Source organism: Pelophylax lessonae (genome assembly GCF_965119305.1).
Source record: "Pelophylax lessonae genome assembly, chromosome: 1".
NCBI lineage: Eukaryota > Metazoa > Chordata > Amphibia > Anura > Ranidae > Pelophylax > Pelophylax lessonae.
In genome coordinates this window covers 628052006-628074410 of record NC_138768.1, presented here as the reverse complement: position 1 = coordinate 628074410, position 22405 = coordinate 628052006, and the positions used below count along the sequence as shown (strand labels likewise).

Genomic DNA, 22405 nt, shown 5'->3' with positions numbered 1-22405 from the left:
ATTGCATTTATTCTTATTTAATATGAATTGTATAACTTATTGTATGTCATTTCTCTGTATGTGTCCTGATTGTTTGTATATGTGATTGTTTTAATAAAATTCATATGTCTAGTTGACCTCATTTAAAGTGCCACATCTTGGTCTTTGTATATGTATATATTTAGGGATGGAGGCAACTAGATATACAATGTGGCAGATCATACTTTGCTTGCCCTACTGCATTAGAAAGGAATTTTGCAGTATCCTTGTGTGCCATTGAGCCCACTGGACCATAGGGAAAGTAGCAGTCATAGAACCCAGTACGCTAATGAAAACTCTGGATGGTAGAGAATGTGCTGTTAGCAGTCGCTTCATTTTTTGAATTATACAGTCTACCTTCTCCTGGTTCTATTATATTCGCCTACGTGTCCAGTTCTGCATCCAGGAAAATAATCTTCTGGGAAGGCTGAAGATTGCTTTTCCCCCAATTTATTACCCAACCGAATTATTGAAGTGTGGTGATCAGTATCTACCGGAGTCGTATGAGACTTTCCTGACGGTTGGCCAGAAGGAGGAAGTAGTCGTGGATTCCTAATCCTCTCTCTCTTAGTAAGGTGTTAACTGGTAATAGGATCTTTGTAAAGGTTCTTTAAGCAGTGGCAGTGGCGATTCTGAATGGCAGGCTTTGAAACTGGAAGTGTTGGTTGTCTACCACAAAACTGAGAAATCTCTGAAAGATGGGATGTATAGGAATGTGTAGATAAGCTTCCGACAAATCAATGGACAGCATCCAGTCTATTGCAGGTAGGATTGACTGAATCTTTTTGTTGAGATTCTTCAAATCCAGGACTTGTCTCCCATTTTTTTTTCTTACCAGGAATAGTGGAGAATAAAATCCTGTCCCTTTCTGGTTCACCGGAACTTCTATGATTGCTTGTTTTTTAAGTAGATCCAACACATATTTCAGTAACAATTTTTTCCATTATTGTTGGAAATCTGGTTGGTTGGAAATGGTCTTTTGGAAGTCTGCTTTTGAATTTCCACTTGTGACCGTATTGAATGGTGGAAATTGTCCAGGGGTCTGTTATATGATCCGTCCAAAGCTGTACGAATATCTTGAGTCTGGTTCCCACCTTTACAAATTGGACGGGCGTTCCTTCAAAAGGACTTCTGCTGATCCGTTGTTGAAGAGGGTTTTGACTTTTGCAGCCTGAGAAAGGAAGACTGGGTATTTCTCCAGTTCCACTTGAACTCTCTTCCAGGTCTATAGGATTTTGCATCCATGTATCTTTCTGGAAGATTGTTTTTGAAAGATGGGCCTCTTTGAGATTTTTGTCTTCTGTCGGAGGGAATCAGGCCCGATTTTCTGCCTGTCACTTTTGATATGGCGCAATCTAGTTTTGACCTGAATAGATTGATCCCGTCACATGGTCTTTTACACCAGTTCGTTTTGGACGCTGCATCAGTCATCCAGGGCTTTAGCCACAAGGCAGTTCTGGATATTACTAAAGCCAAAATGGCCCTAGCAGATGACCTAATGATGTCTACTGACACTTCTGCCACAAAATCTCAAGCCAGTTTGAGTTCCTGAAGAAAGGATATAATTTTTTCCTGGTCTGCCCCTTCCCGCAGTGACTTTTCAATGCTGGAGGTTCAACCTGAAATCGCTCTACCGACCGCTGCTGAGGAAATGGCTGGTCAGCAGGCGCTGCCTGCTGCTGAGTATGCTCTTTTGGTCAATCTTATGGTCGAGTACATCCCTAAAGGTCACTGTGTCTTCTATGAGTTACATGCCTGGCTAACTGCATCAGAGAGGTGTCAACCAGTGTATAAATTAGGGATTCACATTGGGTTCTTTAAGCGGGTATAATTTTGCTAACCTATTATTGAGGCTAGTCTTTGTCTGGCTTCTGCCACTCGTCCTCAATGAGGTCCTCTAATTCATCAATGAACGGAAAGGACTCCAGTTCTTTCTTTAGGTTCGGGAAGTATTTCATGATTTTACGTGGTGTTTCTTTTGTCTCCTCCCAGCCAATCGCTTCTTTGACCGACCTGGTGAATGGTTCGACTAATGTGAAGTCAAATCCTAATGAAAGATCCAAGTCTTTGCTGTCGGATGAGGAATCTGTCCGCGGGGGGAGGGTCAGAAGTTGCTGAAAAAGTGTTTTAAGCAGCTCTGTCTGGTTCAGGAGCTGATGCTTCTAGAATTGTTGCTCGCACCAATTCCCTGATGAGGTCTGTTACCTCTCTGGCATCTGACTCTTTTTCTCTTGTTGACTCGTTAAAGCATGTGCGGCAGGCTAGTTTGTCTGGGAGGGCAGGTGCTCCGAAAACCCAGCAGGCATTTGCTGCAGGATGGGTGCGCTGACTGCCGCGGTGAAGGGATGAAGAGGACCCACTGTGACGTGAGTGGCAGTGGCAAGAAGAGGACCTGGACCAAGTTCTTCTGGATCCCCGATGTGCCGATGTAGATACATGAGTTGAGTGCTCTTTGCACCTTGAATTCTATGATCTTGACCTGGTAGGGCTGTCTAGACACCATAGTGTTAGTGGCTGTGCTTTCATTTTCTAGTCTTCACTACTTACCCATCAAGAGGACCCCTCACCTTATAGTCTAATGATGGTCTGCTTGAGCAGTGGCCTCCATGAGCAGTGATAGAAAAGATAGAACACCTATAGCACCAATAGGAAGAGTGTATTAACAAGGTCTCCAGGAGAGTACAGAGTATTCTACCCACAATAAATAATAGCAAGACAAGTACCTTAGGCAGCAGTAAATGTGATCTTGAGAGGAGCAGGGACTTAGATATCCATGTGGAAACTACAACCACATCTGAGAAAGAAGCTGCGGCTTTTAAATCCGCTGCCGCCTTCGCAGAGGAAGTGACATCATCGTGCATACGCAGTAGCGATCGACAGCATCCAGCGCCATCTTAGATGAGGGCGAACTGGGTGCCTGCTCACATCATGTCCGGTTGCGCAAGTGACAGAAAAGAGCGGCCGCCATCTTTGAACAGGTCCCATCGATCTGTGGGACTACAATGCTCAGAATGATAGAGAAAACACCGTGCAGGAGAGAGGAAACCTACCGGAGGACCACTGCAGAATTATAAGCCTTTTTAGGACTTGTATGCAACACAAGAGTTCCAAAGTTCCCCAGACCACCAGATTGGGGTTCCTTCCATTTTATTAAAGGCTGTACAGGATAGAACTTCCATCCAGGAGAGGCTTAACCTGGCTGGGGCAAAGTGCAGTAAGGGGCATACGTGTATCCATCCATCCTGTCAGGTGAGGAAAAAAAAGAGAATGCTGTGGGGTCTCTCCTTCAAAAATGTATAGCTAACCAATCCTATAAGATTGTGGGGGCAGAGTCACAACCCAGTGTGTGCTGCCATGATGCATCAGGAAAAGTAGCTTACCATTGCATCGGCTTAGATTTCAACTTTTCTGTATTGGATTTATAACTAATAACTGTCAAATTATGAATGATGTCCTCAAGGTATTATTAGAAGTGTACAATCATATAAAATTGAATTATTTCCAGAATGGAGGTTATATGTGCCTCTCTCATGGCTTTATTTCTTGCCTTTAAAGACAAATAACAGAGACTAACTAGCAGTTAAAACTTTTTTTTTAGTTTTAAAAAAGAGTAGGAAAGGGTTAATTTTTCTTTCTTTTTGCCATTTTTTGCTGGGTATTTTTTTTCACTTCCTGCCCTGGGGATCCAATAACAATTGAGAGAAATCTCCCCATGAAGAAGAAAATTCTCATCTATGACAGTGTCACCAGATCAATTTTGATCATTGTTGTTCTGGGGACAACTCTAAGGGCCGTTCACACTAGAATACAGTGAGAGAAAGCCTCGATCTCATGCGGCTTCCCGCACTGCATTTCAATTGCACTGCCCTTGCAATCTGCTGCAGGGGTCAGTACACTGGTAACGACAACCCAAACGCAGGTCGCAAATGCAGTATGTTTGAATGAACTGGCCTGAACTGGATTACAAGGTAGAAAGGTACCATGCAATGTGGTTGTCGTGTGTTTTAAAAAGTAGTGCATGCACTACTTTTGGTGCAGTGCAGTGCGATTTAAGCCCATTCAAAATTAATAGGGCTGAATTGCGATCCTGTGCAATTCACATGCAGTTCCTAGTGTGAAAGGCCCCTCCTAAAAAAATAAATAAATAAAAACTTGTAAGACAAAGGCATAATGAGCTAGTATGCATCACATACTTTTATTATTATTATTATACAGGATTTATATAGCGCCAGTAGTTTTGCGCAGCGCTTTACAATATGAGGGAAGACAATACAGTTACAATACAATTCAATACAGGAGGAATTGGAGGGCCCTGCTCATTAGAGCTGACAATGTAGAAGGGAGGGTCAAGTGAAACAAATGGCAATAACTGTTGGGGATGAGCTGATGGAGAAAATGGAAGTATGGTTGTTAGGTGTGGGTAAGATAGGCTTCTCTGAAGAGGAAGGTTTTCAGGGATCGTCTAAAAGCTAATAGAGTAGGAGATAATTGGACAGATTGGGGTAAGGAGTTCCATAGGATTGGAGAGGCTCTGGAAAAGTCCTGGAGGCGAGCATGGGAGGAGGTGATGAGGGAGCTAGAGAGCAGGAGGTTTTGAGAGGAACTAAGAGAGCGATTAGGTTGGTATTTTGAGACTAGGCAAGTGATGTAGCTAGGGGCTAAGCTGTGGATGGCTTTGTAAGATGTTGTTAGTATTTTGAATTTAATTTGTTGGGTGAGCGGAAGCCAGTGGAGGGCTTGACAGAGAGGAGCAGCGGACACTGAGCGATTGGTAAGGTGAATGAGTCTGGTGGCAGCATTCATGATGGATTGAAGGGGGGATAGCCTGTGTAGAGGTATCCCAATGAGAAGGGAATTGCAGTAGTCAAGGCGCGAGATGACCAGGGAGTGAACTAAGAGGTTTGTTGTGTCATTGGTTAGAAAGGGGTGTATTTTGGAGATGTTGCGGAGGTTGAGGTGGCAAGATTTGGACAGTGATTGGATGTGGGGCTTGAAGGAGAGTTTAGAGTCCAGGACAACACCTAGGACCTTGGCATGAGGGCTGATAGTTGTGCCATCTATATTGACAGAGAGAGAAGGGCACGTGGTGGAGGAAAAATTATAAGTTCGGTTTTGGATAGATTGCGTTTGAGGAAGTGGTGTGACATCCAGACTGATATCTGCTAGTAAATTAGTGATACGTGAGGAGACTTAGGGAGAGAGCTGAGGGGTGGATAAATAGATTTGGGTATCGTCAGTGTAGAAATGGTATTGGAAGCCGTCCCACAAAACACTGATAGGCCTAAGCACTGTCATATTGGGGCAGAGAAGGGAGTCATTTCAAAAGTTGTTTTTTGCATAGAACTTTCAGAAGATCCTGGGTTGATGGGCAGAGACGAAAATAGGTGAAGCGGAATCATTCAGTGCCTGCAATACAGTGCTATTCTTAGTTTGACTTTTTATCCTTAGTACTGTACAGGTTTACTACAACATTTAGTTTGAATTTGAAAAGCTTGCAGGTCTTTCTTGGTGGTTTTGTTGCTATGCATTTGCATAAAGAAAAAAAAAAGGCTATTTATTTTATGAAAATAGTTTTTGTTTAATATTAGACTTTAAAAATACTATGTGTGTTTCTAATCTTTCAACGTCATAAGAGAAAAAAACAGATATTTTTTTTAGATGGGGATTAAGAGTGCCCTAATATTCCTTTTACTGTGCTTGTTTTACAGCCATCTGGAGTAGAGCTTTTACCATCAGTTAAAGATTTATCTACATTTTCAATCTCTTCAATGTTAGCAGGATGATCTACAGTTTTAGACTGTTTTATCACATACCATTATTTTTACATGGCTTTTGTTTAAACATACTGAGATTGTCTGTTATAAACTATGGGCATATCAGCCTAATAGGGAGTGTAGAAATTTTAATCCTAACTCCAGCCAAAACTTTTTTTGATAGCATTTTGAAGTTTTAAAGCAATAGGAAATCATTATACTGGTAGCAAGACAGCAAAAAAACAACTTTTTTTTGACCAGAAAAGTCATAGTTTATTTTTATTATACTTTAGATTTTAAACTCCTCAAGGGCAGGGACTGTTGTGAATGAACAATATATATATATATATATATATATATATATATATATATATATATATATATATATATATGTGTGTAAAACGCTGTGTAAATTGACAGCACCATATAAGTACATGTAATGGTACATTATGGTCTATGCTCCCCTCTCCTGTTGACCACCATTCTCTTTATTTCTTATCCTCCTTTCACAAGGATAAAATGTGAGGGAAATCCACCCTTTTTGCCACTGCAGATACAGCAGTCAGCGAGAGGTTAAAAAAATATGTAAAAAAAAAAAAAGACCACTACTTGCTAGTTCAAGAAACAGGATGTATAATATAAGTATGTGTTATATTTAATTCTTGCCTCATTAAAAAAATAAAAATATTTTTACAACATTTTTTTTTAGTCCTGACCTAAATAAAGAAAGAAATGATATACAAAATTGCTACACACTTTTAAAGAAAGGCGATATGGCTGAGCGCATCTGCCATTATTAGATCTAGGTCTGTAGCAGCATATCAGATAGAAGCAGAATGGACTTGCTCCATTATCTGATCTTGGTCTTTTTAACCGTAAGCCTGAAAATAAGTCAGTAAGAAATATTTTCTTTTTCATAGAGGTATAGAACGATGCAGCCACAAGGTTGTTGGTTTTGAGGGATAGCACATTAAAATGGCCATACATTGCGCACATGGGCTTCAGTTGGTATAACAGCAGTGTACAAAGCAAGCTTTATACAAAGTTTTTGACAAGCTTCAAGTAGCTTTCTTTAACCAGTTCTGGACCGGAAGGATTTGCCCCCTAAATGACGAGGCCATTTTTTTTGCGATTCGGCACTGTGTTATTATAATGGAAAATTGTGCAGTCGTGCAATGCTGTACCGAAATAAAACTGATGTCCTTTTTTTCCCACAAATAGAGCTTTCTTTTGGTGGTATTTGATCACCTGTGTGATTTTTTTTTTTTGCGCTATAAACAAAAAAAGAGCGACAATTCAGAAAAAAAACAATATTTTTTCATGTTCCCAAAACAATTTTTAAAAATCTAAATATTTCATCATTTTAGGCCCAATTGTGTTTTGCTACATATTTTTTGCAAAAAATAGATATCCCATTTACAAACTAGTGGAAAGATTTATGTCATTTTTTTTTTTACTAGTAATGGTGGCGATCTGCGATTATTAGCAGGACTGTGACATTGCGGTGAACAGATCGGACCCCTAACTGACATTTTTTACATTTTTGGGGGACAATACTACAGTAATCAGTGCTACAAATATGCACTGTTACTGTAATAATGACATTGGCAGGGAAGGGGTTAACACAGTGGGTGATCAAGGGGTTAAATGTGAGCCTAGGGGAATGTTTCTAACTGTGGAGGGATGGGCTTTTGAAATGATCATAGAGACCTGTGATCCTATATAGAAGTGATCATTCCAGTGAGAAGAACGGTCAGCTGTGTTTACAACAGCAGACCGTTCTTCTCTCTAAGTGGGAAGCGATCATGGGTGGCCGGCAGCAATCGCGGCCCCTGCCCCGTGAATCGGCTTCCCTACTGCTGAGTGCGGGCAGGAGCACGCCGGCAGTGGCGGTGCACGCACACTTCCTAGTACCAGGCGTGCGGCCGACGTAGTACAGTTCATGCAGGAGGGTCAAAAAAAAGTCAACATTGGAACCAAAAAATGTAGCCGAAGTTTGCTTTAAAGCAGGGGTGTCAAACTCAGTTTCATCGAGGGTGCATTAGCAGTATGGCTGCCCTTAAAGGGCCAGTTGTGGGGTGCACTATGTACAGGGAGCAGGATTCAGGAGTGTGCTACATACAGAGTGCCGAATTTAGGAGTACGCTATGTACATAATGCAGAATTTAGGAGTGCACTACGTACAGAGTGCAGGTTTCAGGAGTTTGCTATGTACAAAGGGCAGAATTCAGGAGTGCGCTATGTAAACAATGCAGAATACAGGTGTGCACTACATACAGAGTGCAGAGCTCAGGAGTGTGCTATGTACAGAGTGCAGAATTCAGCCGTGCACTACGTACATAATGCAGAATTCAGGAATGTGCTATGTACATAGTGCAGTATTCAGTAGTGCGCTATGTACATAATGCAGAATTCAGGAATGTGCTATGTACATAGTGCAGTATTCAGTAGTGCGCTACGTACACAATGCAGAATTCAGGAATGTGCTATGTACATAGTGCAGTATTCAGTAGTGCGCTACGTACATAATGCAGAATTCAGGAATGTCCTATGTACATAGTGCAGTATTCAGTAGTGCGCTATGTACATAGTGCAGTATTCAGTAGTGCGCTATGTACATAATGCAGAATTCAGGAATGTGCTATGTACATAGTGCAGTATTCAGTAGTGGGCTACGTACATAATGCAGAATTCAGGAATGTGCTATGTACATAGTGCAGTATTCACTAGTGCAGCAGCAAAGCTAATGCACTGATTTAGCCCAGCAATTGGTGACAAATTGTAAAGGATCTCCCTCTTAGTTGTTCTTGAACATGATATACTTAAGTATTTGGGACATTCTCTAAAAGATACTTGGGAACTTTGGGAACTCTTGATAACACTGTATATAACAATCAAAACAGTATATATATGAGCAAAAAATGTTAAATATTTTATTTCCCAATTACAAAAGAAATAAGCACTCTTGCCTTGTAATTACGATGTTTAAAGTGATTCTAAAAGTATTTTTTATTTAAATAACAAACATGTTATACCCATCTGCTCTGTGCAATGGTTTGCACAGAGCAGCCCAGATCCTCCTTGCGGGTCCCCCACTGGTGCACCTGGCTCCTCCCCCCTGCTGAGTCCCCCCATAGCAAGCCTCTCATGCGTGCTTGCTCCTGAGCCAGCTCCATGTGTTCATTAACACACAGAACGTGGCTCAGCCCCACCCCCGCCTCACTGGCTGTGATTGATAGCCAATGGCTCCTACTGCTGCCTCTCTGTCCAATGAGGAAAGAGAGAGCCAGAAGATCCACTGCTCTCATACACATTGCTGTTTCGAGATCAGGCTCAGGTAAGTATAAGGTGGGCTGGGGGGGGGGGGTGTTGGGTTGGTTGGTGCTGAATGCAGAAGTGTTTTCTACCTTAGGGCATAGAATGCCTTTAGAACCACTTTAAACACTCTTCCCATTTTTGCGAGTGTATGCTTCCACAACCAAAAAATGTACTGATAAGCTAATGTTTCTGAAAGATATGGACTTACCATGTATGAATGTGGTAGTGACAATTATAGGGTTGTTTAGGGGGTGGGGACTGATGCTAATGATAAACTTAATTTCAGAAGGCTGTACGTTTTTTTTTATGAAACAGAACACAACAGGAAATTAGGTTAAAAGCAAATAGATTCACTGTAATACAAAGTTACAAAAAAACAATGATAAGATTGCAACAAGAGCGGTTTGCTTGTTGTGGATGCCAAATGTGCAACATGTAGATTGTCAGAGAAGAGATGGATGATGGTGGAGGAGATTCAAGGTCATTACGAATAATGCATTGTCCAGGAAAGAGTTCCACGGGAAGGCAATGTAGAAGACTTGAATGAATACTGAATAACTTATAAAGGACAAGTTGGTGCGAGAAATAGGCATGTTTATTTATGCTGCCAGCATTAAAATTAATAGCAGACAATTTCTAACACAACATAAAACAATAATATACGTCATTGCAATGTAAATGGTGTAGAATTCTAGATTGGAAAAGTCCTAACAGAATGAATTATAGCCGTTATTAATCTACAAGTTAAATTTCAAGCTAACAGTGGTCATACATTTAACTAAGAGGACTCTGTGGATGACATGCAAGCTTCTATACCTTGTGTTACCTTGTTGTGCTTTCTGGAAAATATTTACAGAAATACACTTGCTTGCTGCATGTAAAGACTTGTGCCTGCATGCACAGTCAGTTTTTCTGCTTTTTCTCCAGACGGGCAAATTTAGATGGCCATCCAGCCAATAGGAAGGTTAGAGAAGCAGGGGATGGGTGGACTACACAATGACCAGACCACTATTTCCACTATTTCCACTACACGCACTTGGTTCTTAAAGGATCAGTGCACCTTAACACAAAGTGCATTTATTAATTTTGCCCCTAGCCCTGAATTACCGGAACCTACCTCTACCCTTTACAGATGCCCACTTACTGAGATCCAATGCCAGTGCCCCCCCCCCCCCCCCCGGATTATTTTTTTTCAGCGCTGTGAGTCCATTCTGTCTTGGCAACGCCTGCACAGTACAGCCCCATATTCTTGGCAGGCTGTCCAAATTCAGCTAGAATATAAAGCAAAAAGGAAAGAGCCACAATTTCAATAACTGTGTTGCAAACTTTGAAGATTATATTTCCACAATGCTGACAGATACAGGGATGAAGGAAACTTGTTTTAAAGTGCTTTTACTGCTTGTTCAGTGCAAATACTGGACACAGATTCACTTTAACCACTTGCCAACTGCCGAATGCTACTGTGTGGCCAGCCAGTTCTGGGACCTCCTCTTGTGATCGCGCCTGCCGCTGCATGTGGGTGCCGCGCTCTGTGATTGCTGCGTCCTTTGGACAGAACTGATCACAGATTAGGGTAAAGAGCCAATCAGTGGCTTTTTACCACATGATCAGATGTGTCCAATCACTGCTGATCGCACTGTAAACACTAGCCAGTGGTGACAGCCCCATCAGTGCTGCCAATCAGTGCTCATTAGTGCTGCCAATCAGTGCCCATCAGAGCCTCCTTATCAGTATCACCTATCAGTGGTGACTATCAGTGCCCATCAGTGCTGCCTACCAGTGCGCATCAGTGCCACCTATCAGTGCTCATCAGTGCTGCCTATCAGTACCCTTTAGTGCCACCTATCAGTGCCACCTATCAGTGCCCATCAGAGCTACCTATGAGTGCAGCCTCATCAGTGCCCATCAGTGCAGCCTCATCAGTGCCCATCATTGCTGCCTCATTAGTGCCCATCAGTGTAGCCTATCAGCACCCATCAGTGCAGCCTCATCAGCACACATCAGTAAAGGAGAATAACTACCTGTTTGCAAAATTATATAACAAACTGAAATTTATATAAAAAACTGGTGATTAAATACCATCAAAAGAAAGCTCTATTTGTGGGGAAACAAATGATAAAAATGTATTATAGTTACAGTGTAGTATGACAATGCATTTCTCCATCAAAGTGTGACAACGCTGAAAGCTGAAAATTGGTCTGGAAGAGGGGTAAAAGTGCCCAGTAGGCAAGTGGTTAAATAAAATTCAATTAATCACTATAATTTTATCAAGATCTGTTGCAGCTGTTCTATTTGAAATGTCACTTTATGCATTGACATATCTGTACCTCCATGGACACAGTTTGTCCTAACAGAAGGGTCACCGTCCGTGAGTACCAGGAGATTTGCCTAAGGGTCTGCCCAGGAAGGGGGACCACTCCAGTGAATCAGGGGATCAAGGAGATAGCTCACACAGAGAGTATTACAGAAAAGGGGGTGCCGTATAGATAACCCTGAAGAATAGGGACAAGTGGGTGCCAGGAAGGGCCCTGAAGAGTGTTCTGCAGTACAGTCAAGTTTATCTCAATAGTTCATTAACTACTTCTTCACCGCTACTGACAAGGTGAAGCAGTGGCCTTGCCGCATTCAGCAATATTCAGTCATCCCAGCAGATTGTGCATAGTTATACAAGTTGGAGTATCCTACTTATTCCCTTCTCCTACCCAAGTTCCCAATAAAAACACAAAAACCAAAGCTACTGGACTGTTTCCCGACTGAGCTAAAACACTTGGGAAAATGTTGAACTGTCATGCTGTCGCTAATGGTAAGGCAGGGGAACCCGTAACTAGCAGCTCCCAAGGGAGTAGTGCTACATGTACATGGACACATGGGGGTTTATTTACTAAAGGCGAATCCACTGTGCCCTACAAGTGCACTTGGAAATGCAGTTGCTGTAGATCTAAGGTGAAGATTTGAAATGAGGGGAAGCTCCGCTGATTTCTATCATCCAATTAGGTGCAAGCAAAAACACTGTTTTTTATTTTCCTTGCATGTCCCCCTCAGATCTATAGTGACTGCCCTTCCAAGTGTGCTTGCACTGCTCTTGTAGTGCACAGTGTATTTGCCTTTAGCCACTTTAGCACTAGCCACTGTGCTGCTACTGCGGCACAGTGGCTCGTTATCGTCTAGCGACGTAGACCTACATCGCTAGACTCCTCCCCTGTAGGCGGCGCTCGCGTGCCGCCGGAGGCGCGCTCCGGCTGTTTTCATTCACAGCTGGAGTCGGGCCAGGGGAGGAGCGGCGGCGATCGCCGCTGCTCTGCCCCGATCGTCGGGGAATCCAGTTTGGAGATCCGCCCGCCTGTGTAAACAGAGCGGGCGGATCTCCTAAGTGACAGGGAGTGACAGATCGGAGTGTTCAGCATAGCTGAACATCCGATCTGTCCCTGGCTCACTCAGTCACCTCCCCCACACACGTTAGTAAGCACCAGGCATACATTAACCCCTCCCTCTCCAATAAAATTAACCCCTTCCCTGCCAGTGTCATTTTTACAGTAACAGTGCATATTTATAGCACTGATTACTGCAGTAATGTCACTGGTACCCCCAAAAGTGTCAAAAGTGTCAGTCAAAGGTCCGATCTGTCCGCCGCAATGTCGCAGTCACGCAAAAAAAATCGCAGATCGCCGCCATTACGCGTTAAAAAAAAAACACCAAAAATGACATAAATCTTTCCCTTAGTTAGTAAACGCAATAACTTTTGCGCAAACCAATCAAAATACGCTTATTGCGATTTTTTTTTACCAAACATGGGTAGCAGAAAACAAATTGGCCAAAAATGTAAAAAAAATTGGTTTTTACATCTTTTTTGGGGGGAATTTCATATAAAAAAAATGTTAAAAATATTGTTATTTTTTCAAAGTAAACGCTCTTTTTTTGTTTATAGCGCAAAAATTAAAAATCGCACAGGTGATCAAACACCACTAAAAGAAAGCTCTGTTTGTGGGGAAAAAAGGACGTAAATTTCCTTTGGGTATGGCATCGCATGACCGCGCAATTGTCAGTTAAATTTGCACAGTGCCGAATCGCAAAAAGTGGCCCAGACCTAAGACAGCAAAATGCTCTAGTGGTAAAGTGGTTAGTAAATAAACCCCATAGGCCTGTGATGGTGAACCTTGGCACCCCAGATGTTTTGAAACTGCATTTCCCATAAGGCTCAACTACAGTGCACAATGCATGAGCATCATGGGAAATGTAGTTCCAAAACATCTGGGGTGCCAAGGTTCACCATCACTGCCATAGGCTTTTATGGAGTTGAGTTTAGGAGCTTTGGCCAAAAAACGCCAATAGCTCCTAAACTCAAGTTTACTAGTATAGTAAACTATTAAAATGGTATGGTACTAGTAAACTCAAGTTTACTAGTATATATGAAGCCTTACACTGTTTCCATGATGATTTCCACTGATGATAATGGTAGCACGTATTTGCAATGGAAAAAAATTATTTCTTCGGTGTCTCAGTCTGTTCTAAAACACAGTGATCTTACCTCACATGTGAAAATCAAAATATGCAAATCCCAATTATGAAAATTACAGCAGGAGTGCGAAAACATAAAAGAAGATCCCTATACACTAAACAGTCTATAACAAAATAATCTGCAAACATTTCAGGGAAAGTATAATTTGTTCCAAGAAACAGTGATCAGATTTTAATTGCAGCTTTTAAAAGCAGTTTTTGTTTAAGAATAAACTTGTTAAGTTCTATTTGCTTCTTCTGAGCTAGCCACATAAATGAATGCCATGCAGTTTTAGAAAAGCAATAACCCTTTCTGTGAGGATAGAGAACACTTGTACCATACACATGGCTCAGTTAAGCACCCATGGAATAATAACAATAGTATTTTATAGCGTTTTATCCCAAAGGGGTGCAAGCACTTTACAAAACATAATAAATGTAAAAACAATTTTGTAAAGGGTACGGCTAATGAATCCCATAGGCTTGAATAAATAAGCAAAAGTTTAGTTTGTTTTTTAATATATCCAAGGAAGGAACTTTATGGACGGAAGTGGGGAGTAAATCCCATAGTGTTGGATCTCTATAGTTGCATCATAGTCTCTCAGATGGATTCTGGGAATATTCAGGTATTTTCTGCCTGAGAAAGGTAGGATGTGAGCTGGAATATATGATTCTTCTAGCATGTAAGGCCCACCTTAGTGACCTTCACCTTGAAAGTTGGTAGTCGAACCTTAAAATGCACCTGTGCCCAGACTATGGACTTTAATCCATGCACATACAGTATTCTTAACAAGTGGTTTAAAGCTGAACTCCTGGCACAAGATGTTACCTTGTAAAAGTAGCAGTGACATCACCACTGTGCCTGTGCACAGAGCAGAGCTGTGGGAGGGGCCCAGCACGCTGCTCCCACTACGGGCTACCTGCAGAAAATAACAGGAGGGGGTGGAGACAAGACCAGTCACCCTGCACAAAGGGAGACAGCAGCACTGACCAGTCCTTAAATCACCCCTGTGATAGTTGTGGTGTATGCTGCATATGAAGACATTTTCTTTTTTAAGTGATTGTAAAGTCTCATTGTTTTTTCTTAAAAAAATAATAACAAGCATGCTATACATACCTCCTCTGTGCAGTTAATTTTGCACAGACCAGCCCCGATCCTCTTCTTCTCGGGCCCCTCTTTGCTGCTCCTGGCCCCTCCCTCCTATCTATCGAGTGCCCCCACAGCAAGCAGCTTGCTATGGGGGCACCCGAGCTGAGCTGCAGCTCCGTGTATCCATTTAGACACAGAGCTGCTGTTCGGCCCCACCCCCCTCTCTCTCCTGATTGGCTCACTGACTTTGATTGACAGCAGCAGAAGCCAATGGTGAAGCGGCTGTATCTCAGCCAATTAGGAAGGAGAGTGCCAGGACGGCCGAGGGACTCATGGACATTGCTGGACAGAGATGGGGCACAGGTAAGTATTAGGGGTGCTGAGGGGACTGCTGCACACAGAAGGCTTTTTATCTTAATGCATTAAGATAAAAAACCTTCCTGACTTTACAACTTCTTTAATTTGTTTATTTGTACTCACTGTACTCTCTGGATCCAGTGAGCTTCCATCCTTAGTGTGGGCATCTGAAGCCCGCTTGGAGTTTCTTCTGGGAAATGGTGCAACTGACTACCCAGCGTGCACCTCTCTAACTCGCGCCTGCGCATTGTGAACAAAGCGTGGCGCACAGGTTGTACCGCATGTTGCCCATTGATGACACATATCCCAGGATCCAATGGGTGGCCAAAAATGACGTATCTCGCTGCGGTGAGGTATAGAGGAAGTGGAGCTTTTCAGTGACCCGAAAAGGGTAAAATGCTTTAAGAATAAAAAGAAAAACACAAACAAAAAACCATTCTGTATATTTTTGGCAATGTGATCATCAATGTTGGGGGCCAAACTTCAAATACAGGGTGGAACTCGACTTTAATACAGAAAGCTCCTGCACAGATGGAAAGTTTCACACTATGTGCAATGGTGATGTCACTGCACAGATCTGAAAGAAATACACAAAGCACCCCAAGATTAAAGGAAGAATACACATTATTCTTTTATTTCGATGATGTTTGCTTATCCCATAGTTCAGTTTAAAGCCCCCATTCACACCTAAGCCATTTGTTGTGCTTTCATCCACCAGGTGAGGGCTCACAAGAACCTCCACAAGCCCATTTATGCCAATTAAAAGAAACGTGGCAAGTCACAGAAAGCTTTGGAAGGAATTGTCATAGTGGACATGACTTAAGACATGGGTGCTCAACCCTTAGCCCTCCAGCTGTTACAGAACTACAACTCCCAGCATGCTTCAGGCTTTGGGAGTCATGCTTGTAACTGTCAGACTTGCTATGCCCCATGATACTTGTAGTTCCACAACAGCTGGAGGGCCACAGGTTGAGCACCTATGCCTTAAAACGGTAGTAAACCACAAAAAAATTATGAAAGACTTACCTGAAAACTAAGCCCTTCAGGGGAGCGCTGTCACCGCTGACAGGGCTTCCATCTTCACCCAGTCTTCCTCCCAGGTTCGTGGGCAGCCGCCGTTTGACTGGACGAGCCACAATGACGTCACTCCTGGGGCACACCTCTCTCTATGGATGGCACGCTATCAATTAAGAGCGCATTGATCACCAGCAATGCTAAAGTAAATATCTCCTAAATGGTGCAGGTTTAGGAGATATATACTGTAACTGCAGGTAAGCTTTTTTTTACGCTTACCTGCCTATAAAAAAAAAAACTCTTATAAATGTTGGTTACCACTGTTAAGGTATTGGGAGTCACTGGTCTAAGTTGCTTGATTTTTCATGTGTTCTGTGTATTTTTCAACCCTCTTTAAAGAAACCTCTCATAGAATTGGGTTACAACTGTTAAGGCATCTTGAGTCATTGGGCTAGATTGTTTTTTTTTAATAAGTTGACTTTCAAAAAATAAACCTTTCATATATATCTATTATTACCACTATTAAGTTATATGAACTCATTGGTCTTAGCTGTTATCTTTTCTGATGTTGACCCTCCTAAAAGAAATGTCTCACATTTGTGAGTTATCATAGTTGCCTGGCTTTCATACTGATGTTTTGGCTTTACTACTTTTTGAGTCACTAACACTAAAAATGTAAGGAATTCTGGATTTCCTGGCTTCTATTTCTAACATTTTTAGAAAGATGTCTGCAATGGGAGCCTCCATGTTTCTCTCTCTACACATCTGACAGCATTTGATTGTACTCTTCTCCTACTGTTTGTTCAGCTCATAGACAAAGGATCCATATTAAATTGTGGGATTTATGAGGAACAGGGACCATACTTAAACAGGAGTCAGTATTTGCATGCATCCCTTATCTGTAGCTAGCATGCTGTTACCACACCTAATGTTTGTAGAGCACTTCTGCCTGATCTTACATGATAACATTGCTTTGTGCTATATTTTGTGGGGGCAGGTTTACTTTGGTTATGTTTTTTCTTTTTTTCATATAGTTTAGCTTATATGAAAAAAAACGACTTTCAAGGGACACCATCACTTAACTAAAATCTCTCTTTAAAGATGTACTGTCCCTTCAAAAAAGAAAGCATATACCTACCTGTTCTGTGATGTTAAACTATTTGCAAACCAATCACTGCAGGAGTGTGAGGAGGAGACCAAGCTAATGAGATGGCTTCCCCTTACACCTCCTGCCCAATACCCCCTGGAGTTGGTGACAGGGTGTAGCAGGACAAGGGGTGACATGGGTACCTATGGTAGGTCCTGACTCGGACAGTCTGGGTACTGCTGAGAAGCTGTAGCTGCTTAGACTGAAACTTGTGCAAATTGCTGGCACACAAATTGGAGCGCATGACCTCATAAGTAATCGAGTTCCTGTGCTCCATTTGTCAAGCCGTAGTCAAGATGAGCCAGTGTAACCAACAAGCAGCAGAGGTACCAAATAGCATAATGCAGGAGCAGGGTCAGAAGCCCGGCCAGAGTTAATACCAAACAAGCAGCAGAAGTATCAAAACAGCAAATAGAGGACAAAGTCAGTATACAAATCCAGATCAGCAACAGATCATTGGGCTAAAGTAATCAGGTGGCAAACCAAATTAAACACAAGATAGCAGGATGCAGTTCTGGAAACGGGTCACAGGAGCTGACAACCACTCAGCAACTCCTTAGTTGTGCATAGTTTTAAATAGAGCTCTAGGCATCAAAAGCCAGTGCTGGACAAACAAGAGTACATGCACATTGTCCTGTGTCTGCACTGGTCTACAAGTTGCAATGTGTGTATATGTAGCTCTTTATGCACGGCTGCAAACTTGATCTTTCTGAAACAAACTTTCACGGGTGCTAGATTTCTAGATGCCCAATGCATTCGGTGCTTCCTCTTGCTAATCTCCAGATCACTACAAGACATAATAGTGATGTGGTAATTGGAGAGAGGAACCACTCACTGTTGTGCTTAGTGTTTTTTTCTTTCTGATCCTCATGTCACTACGGGCACTTTAGTGATGTGGGTATTGGAGGGAGGAACAAATAAGTACTGAGGGTTTTAGAAATCTGAAACTCCCGGAGGTGTAAGTCTTTTAATTTTAGACCACATGTTCACTTTAGAGCTGCGTTACATGAAAAGTAACTATACTGTACACTTTCTTCTTTGCAGGTACATCTGAGAAGTTGTATTTAAGCAAATCCCTTTAGAAAATGGAGAACTTTTCCCAACTTAAAGCAGAACCAAACCCATCAATTAAACTGTTTCCCAAAACAGTCAGGGCAAGTTTACACTAGCATTGTCCCCTGAAGACCAATCTGCTTTGCAAAGCATCATGGCCCCACCATATATATTCCCTCTTTCCACTGCCTTTGCAGCTTAATGGGGAGCCATTAGGGTTTTTATGCCCCTCCAAACAAAAGTATTAAGGAGGCCTTACATCCATGGCAAGCTGTAAATAATAGCTGCCATAGTTGCTTTTTCTCTTAACTGAACTGTCAGGGCATCAAATGACTGATGCCATAAATGATCACATGAGCAGCAGCATGACATTTGCAGATCAAGCAGAAGTTAAGATTGCAGCTTCCTTGGCTGTAAAGGATGGGGGGATTTAGCTTCGCTTTAAGGTTCCAAAGCACTTCCCATTGGTGGAGGACATTGACTATGCAACCCAAATACTGTTTTCCATTTCAAATGAGTTTTTCATTCCATTCTTTTGTTTATAGAAAAACTAAACTCACACAAAGATTTTTTTTAGTTTTGTAGATCCCTCTGCATTTTATGCCCCCTATTTTACAAGATTTTTCTTTCTGTTCTGTTGGCATCCTATAAACACTTCCTATGGGTGTCTGTGCTCTGTCATGCAGCAGCTGAACTTTAAAGTTTTAAGCTGCCTATAAATGGATCATAATTTGGCCAGTTTTTCAGGGCCTGGCTAAATTTCCATCCATCTATGGCCACTCCTCTTGAATGGGACTTCTGGTAAATTTTCGTTTAATTAGCGCATGCAGCCAATCGGCTGCAGTGCTGATCAGTATATCTTGACCGGGGAGGAGTCCCGATGTCAGAATATAATAGCTCAGCAGGGAGGATTCCCTCATTCACCTTGTATATGTGGCTGGGGGGGGATCAATTCCTGATAAAAATATGGCCAGCTTTATTGTGCCGATTACTGGGCAAGCATTAGGACAGCTGCTTGTAGTCAAATTCGGTGTTCAAAAAAGGGTGTCAATGCTGCAGGTGAACTGAGTAAAATGTGTCACCCTAGAAATGGAAATGTCTGTGAATACACCTTGGTTTGATAATTTCGTTGAAAGCAGGACACATAAAAAAGAAAAACTTTCTGACATTAGAGGAACATGTGGAAAAACATTTGGTTTTTGGTTTTAGAGGATTGCCATTGCAATTGCGGACTACTCTTCCTGAAATGTTAGTTGCCTGGCCGTCTTCCAAATCCTCTGACTTCAGCAAGTCTATATTACTGACTTGAATCAGACTCAAAGTTACCAAAGCATCTAGAATATTTGTAAGGGAGTTACCAATTGCAGTGTAGGTATTTATCTGAAGATAAATTAAGATGCTTTCAATGTGACATCTGTATTTTATGCTGTTGCCCTTAATGGTGGTACTTTCGTTTGAGAACCTCTAATACAGCTAATTTAGATTTTAGAGGAACATAAAATGGGAAATACTGTAGAGTGTAGAAGAAAACTGTAAATTCATAATGTGACATACTGCATAATGTGACACACTGTATTTATCATAGATAGAAGTAAATTAAATCATGCCACAGAAGTAAAAAAATGCATTTATTGATTAGGCCAATGTGGTCACTGTGATCACAAAATAGTGCATGAATGTGTAAAATAAATGAGACCATGTTACAACTCTACAAGAGTGATAAAACAGGGTCTCTGCAAATATCAGTAAATAAATTAATGTAAATAAATAAATCTATCCATGTGCAAAAATAAATGTATCTACAAAAAACACCAATCAAGTATTTAAAAAAGTGCCTGTGAAAAAAATAAATACCGTATATAAAAAATCCACATATAATGCATTAGGTCCACCAATTCAAACACAAATAGTAACCAAAGATATTGCAAAAAAAGTCCAAACTCCTCAATTTCACCACAAAGTGAAAAAATAAAGTGCAAAAACTGTAATAAAAAGTGAAAGCATCACCCATTGTCCTTCAGCTCAAAAAAGTCTCTCACCTCCCAAAAAATGTTTTGCTTGGGAAGTGGCACAATACACAAGAAGATCTTGATTCAATCAAAGTGCATCTATAGAACGGGTCAGCCAGCCTTAGTGGGCAAATACTCCTCTACTCAATATACAGAAATCAGCATCAGTATTTTTCGATCATCATCATATTCAGCAATCCAGGTATGAATTTGGGGGATTTAAGGAGAGCTCCACATAGTGTAAAACCATACAAGTATACTTAACCTCCCTGGCGGTATGATTATGTCAGGAATTACATACCAAAAGCGGTACAATTGTTTTCATGGAAATTTGGCGTTATGTATTATAGGCCTACAATTCTTAGTAATTACTGACTTAAACCTGACCAAAACAAGACTCTAGTAGACATCCCAGATGTGATAAATTTGAAACACAAACGCATGAATTCTAATCGAATCAATAATATTATTTTATTATTTAATATATAATATATATAATAAAATTATATTATTGATTAGATTATAATTCATGCATTATATATTATATATAGATATATGTGTGTGTGTGTGTGTGTGTATATATATATATACACATATATATATATATATATAAAATATATAACGCATGAATTATAATTGAATCATTAATATAATTTTATATATATATATGTGTGTGTGCATATATATATATATATATATATATACACACATATATATATATATATATATATATATATATATATATATATATATATATATATATAAAATATAAAATGTGTTTTGTGTTTTGTGCAACGTTTTTTTTTTTTTTTTTTTTTGAATTTCCCTCCCTAGTTCCGCTCCCATGCAGCATTGCTGCTGCAGGGAACGAAACTAGGAAGTGATCACACCGACAGTGGACGGAGGAGCGGCGGGACACTCGGCTGGCAGTCTCAGCAATGAGAGATCATCGCTGGATCGCCAAGACAAGGTAAGAGAACACCGCTGCGCTCTCTGCACATTCACCCCGAGCGTGACTCGGGGTTACCGCTCCTGCAATGAAAAATCCACCCCGAGTCACGCTCGGGATTACCGCCTAGGTGGTTAATAGGCAAATACATCTCTTCACAATATATAGTACTCGGCATTAGTATTTTTTGGTCATTATTATATCCAGCAATCCCATATGAACACGGGGAACAGATGGAGCAACACGAGGTGATGGTCGTGGATGAATGGCACAACAATGGGCCTCGGGATCTCATCACGGTATCTCTGTGCATTCAAAATTCCATCAATAAAATGCACCTGTGTTCATTGTCCATAACATACGCCTGCCCATACCATAACCCCACCGCCACCATGGGCCACTCGATCCACAACGTTGACATCAGCAAACCACTCACCCACAGGATGCCATACACGCTGTCTGCCATGTGCCCTGTACAGTGGAAACCGGGATTCATTTGTGAAAAGAACACCTCTCCAAAAGTGCCAGACGCCATTGAATGTGAGCATTTATCCACTCAAGTCAGTTACGATGACAAACTGCAGTCAGGTCGAGACCCCGATGAGGACGACGAGCATGCAGATGAGCTTCCCTGGAGATGGTTTCTGACAGTTTGTGCAGAAATTCTTTGGTTATGCAAACCAATTGTTGCAGCAGCTGTCCGGGTGGCTGGTCTCACACAATCTTGGAGGTGAAGAAGCTGGATGTGGAGGTCCTGGGCTGGTGTGGTTACATGTAGTCTGCGGTTGGGAGGCCAGTTGGATGTACTGCCAAATTCTCTGAAACGCCTTTGGAGATGACTTATGGTAGCGAAATGAACATTCAATTCATGAGCAACAGCTCTGGTGGACATTCCTGCAGACAGCATGCCAATTGCACGCTCCCTCAAAACTTGCGACATCTGTGGCATTGTGCTGTGTGATAAAAATGCACATTTTAGAGTGGTCTTTTATTTTGGCCAGCCTAAGGCACACCTGTGCAATAATCATGCTGTCTAATCAGCATCTTGATATGCCACACCTGTAAGGTGGATGGATTATCTCGGAAAAGGAGAAGTGCTCACTATCACTAACACAGATTTAGATTTGTGAACAATATTGGAGAGAAATAGGCTTTTTGTTTACATAGATAAAGTCTTAGATCTTTGAGTTCAGCTCATGAAAA

The 22405-nt window shown here is 41.5% G+C and overlaps 1 protein-coding gene across 2 annotated transcripts in view; it reads left to right on the top strand.

The window, feature by feature from the left end:
* Nucleotides 1-22405, top strand: part of TRPC3 (transient receptor potential cation channel subfamily C member 3) — a 288110-nt gene that overhangs the window by 223572 nt on the left and 42133 nt on the right. The window lies entirely within an intron of this gene.